The following is a 3,760-nucleotide window of genomic DNA, read 5'->3' on the forward strand; positions in this document are numbered from 1 at the left end:
AGCAAGGCTGGGGGGGCAGGGGCTTGGGAGTGAGGGGCAGAGACATCCTAGAAATATGGTAATCCTACCCCTGAGTATACTGTAAACATGAAGTAAAACTATATATACATTGGCATTAGCAGATTTAACAGAAAGTACCTTAAGATTCATATGTGCAAATTCAGTGCATTCACATGTTCACTTGCATTTTGCATTATTGGTTCTATACCCAATAAGACAAATAGAAACCTTTATATCAAACATAAAGCCCTGAGGAGGCCGGGACCTGCTGTAGAATTCAGCCCTCCTCCCTCCTTCCCTCCCCCGCCCCCAGCCCTGATGGACACGGCCATTGGTAGCAGGTGGATAAGAGAGGGCTGTGCAGATGCATACCCTGTGCCCACTGGACCCTGCTACTGCCCCCAGACCCTTGCTGCAGCTGCTGCTGGCCCCATGGATCCAGCTGAGAGGAGCTGTACGGTCCAGATCAGGCCAGGGGGAGTTTTACACCCCTGCTTTAAATATATTGCTAGGCAGCAGCCTTTGACCTTATTCCTTTTCCTCCTTCTCTATGCCTCTTTCTAAACAAACAAACACATTTGCATTAAAATCATTTGAACATGCTTGGGGAGAGGGAAATAAAAATTACATGTTTTCAGATAAGATGGTATCATGATTTATCATCCTTCCCCCCCCCTTCTAATTTTGCTTTGTGTTTTGTTTTTTGTTTTTCAAGTTGCCACTATAACAGCTTTAAAATATATTACCATCTTTACTTGATTCCAGGATAAGTCCCACCCCCAATTCAATACTGGGGGAGGAGGAGCAGGGGCGGAAACAAGGTCTGGTCTTGGAATCAAGTATCAGACTGCTCCAGCCAGGAGCTATGGGGAAGAGCTGTGCAGGGGGCCTGATCTGGCCAGGGACAGCCGTGGTGGGGGCGCACAGATTCCTTCATCCACTACCTGCTCCCAGCCAGGAGAGAGGGAGCCAAGCAAGGAACAGGCACTGGGAGGAAGAAATTGCACGACACCACTGTTGTCCCTGGCTGAGTCAGGCTCCCCATGGAGCTGCTCCCTATAGCACGGCGCAACAGCAGTTCATCAGCTAGTAAAGCTGCACACATGTTCCTTCTTCCAGTGCCTGCTCCCTGCCCAGTTGCCTTCCCTAAGCCTATCTCCCCATGGGCCAGAAGCAGGCACTGGAAGGAGGAACCCAACCCCTGCCTCTGCTGCTGTTCCTGGTTGACATAGGTACAGGTGGAGCCCCAGAGCTGCTCCATCCCTTCACTGCAGGGAGCAGCTGTGCAGGGAGCGTGAGTTACCCAGGGATAGAGGTGGTAGTGTGCAGGTTCCTCCTTCCAGGGCTTGCTTTCAGCCAGTTGCAGGGGCGAGGAGGAAGGGTGCTCTATGTCTTGCATGGGGTTCCTAGGTGTGAGTTACATGAGCAGAAGAAGGGCCAATAACCTGCATCAGCCAGTCTGTGTGGCAATCAGACTCTGGAGAACCTGAACACTAGCATGTCACTGGATGCCTCCCGCTGTTACAAAGTGCAGGTTTCAAGCTGTGGTGTCTGGTCGCAGGACATTTCTCGTAGGACCAGAAATTGCAAACCTAGACCAGAGGCCTTCATTTAACACCCTGTGGGTTTTTTTGTTTTGTTTTTTTATTTGTTTGCCAGCCCTGTAATGTAAGTGCTTTAAATAGATTAAAGATCTTACAGTCTAGGTAGAACCACTCTCTGTTCTCTGCTGTACTAGTCCAGCTTCCTCTCTTGATAATCACTAGCTGAAAGGTTGTGGGATTTTTAAGCAAAACTGTTCCTTTTGGTGGAGAGCTGGCTGGCTCCTTTGTATCCTGAAAGCATTCAAGCTCTGTCTGTGCTTGAGATGACAAGGACAAGGAGAAACTGCTGATGTAACAAGGGGGCTATTTTGAGTTGATTCATGCCCATGCTTGAATGGAACTAGATGGCATTAGTAGCAGCTCCAGATGCTGCTCTTTCTTTGAAGGCAGAAGGTACTGATGCAAGATGGTGGCCATGTGGTTAGTGTTTGCCAGCAGGGAAGTTTATAATATGAAATATACATTTTTTTTTCAATATGAGGAATCTATTCATGGGGGTGTGTGTCTTAAATTCAAGGTTGTCTTGGGTTTGGGGAGGTTCTAATGCAGTAAAAAATTACTACACGACACTGTGATGATGAAAGTAGCATAAGAATTTAAACAGTTTGCTGCTTTGGGCCTCTGAAATTTCAGGTGCCATTGGAGAGTAGCCCTTTAACAGGCAAGCATTTTCTGTGATCCTGATCCCATAATGAACAGAAGCTTGTGCACTGTCTCAGTTGTATTCACTACAGTAGTTAAGATTACCCATGTGGTTTACCACTTTAGCAAGCATAGACCCATGTCCTGTAAATCTTGTGCTATAAGCTGTAAATGTTAGAGAAAACATACTGGGTTTGCACTAGTGCATTTGTGCATTACTGTGATGAAGCCTAATTCTGCAAACCCTTCATTGTGTGACTGTCCTGACTCATATGCATAATCTCTGTGAACTCAATAGACCAATTCAAATAAAGTAATTCACATGCTCAAGTGCTTTTGAGATCAGACCTTTCAGTGAAAGGAGTTAACATATTTTAGCTAAATTACTAAATTAACATAACTCCTTCTGATTTAATACTCCAGCCACATAGTTAGTTTGCAAGGCAGGACTGCTTGGGAATGTTTAAAGTAGTTCATTTATTTAAAAAATAGACTATATTCATTAATTAAGGCAGCACAATTAAAACCAATTAAGTTCTGGCAGCTTGTTTCTTTCCTTGAATGTAAATGGAGTTATGGGCCATTGATTCTGACATGGGAACCTAGGCTACGAAATGAAAATTATTCCTCCATACATCAATGCTGGTGTAATCTGGCAATAAGGAGTGACTAAAAGTTGCTGGCCAGTCTGAACTGCCTAAACTAAAAGCAACACTGTACTTATGCGATACAATCTGCACATTTTTTAAAGTATCTGTCATAAAATACAGGGTATAGCTATGTGGATTGCCTACTTGAAATAAAACACAATTTACTTTTGAAGTTAATACTTTGATTTCAGGAGCTGTCTGATCTTGACACTTCCTACATCGTGAACAACCTTTAATACACAGTGTGTTTAAAATAATTATAAGTTTTAATATAAAAAGAAATATTAAAAAATGAGATCTCTAGAAGCTACATTTCTCTTCACCAGTCTTGAAAGTTCTTTAAGAACTGTCCTGGACCCTAATGACTTAGTGTAAGTGAGGAAGCGCCCCTTTAGTATACTCATAGTCAGGATCCCATGCTTCAAAATAGTGGTGGGGGCACTTGAACTAGAACTCATTAAGCATTAGTTAAAGCACCCCCTCCCATTTTGAAGTGCAGGACACCACAAAGTGCTGAGGCCGCTGGAGTGTGCTAACTAGCATGCATTGGAGCAGGCATTGGACACATGTGCAAGTGCCCTTACAGCTCCTCCCTATAATCAGGAAAGAGTGAGAAGGCAGTGAGACTCATTTGAGCTTCCTTAAGCCTGCTTAGACCACTAGCAGGACAGTTCTGCTTATGCTCCCCCATCCCAGTTGATGGTATTCATGCCATCCCCAAAGCAACAGCAGTTTTTTCTCCTCATCACACTCACAAACCTACATTTAGTTAGGAGGTGTGGCAGTAATTTGTCTGCTGCTCAGCTGATAAATATTTCTGACAACTTAGCAAGGGTGAATTATTCTATGATTTATTTTAAACAG

This window comes from Gavialis gangeticus, unplaced genomic scaffold (genome assembly GCF_001723915.1).
Source record: "Gavialis gangeticus isolate Ggan-Ray unplaced genomic scaffold, GavGan_comp1, whole genome shotgun sequence".
NCBI classification, from domain to species: domain Eukaryota; kingdom Metazoa; phylum Chordata; order Crocodylia; family Gavialidae; genus Gavialis; species Gavialis gangeticus.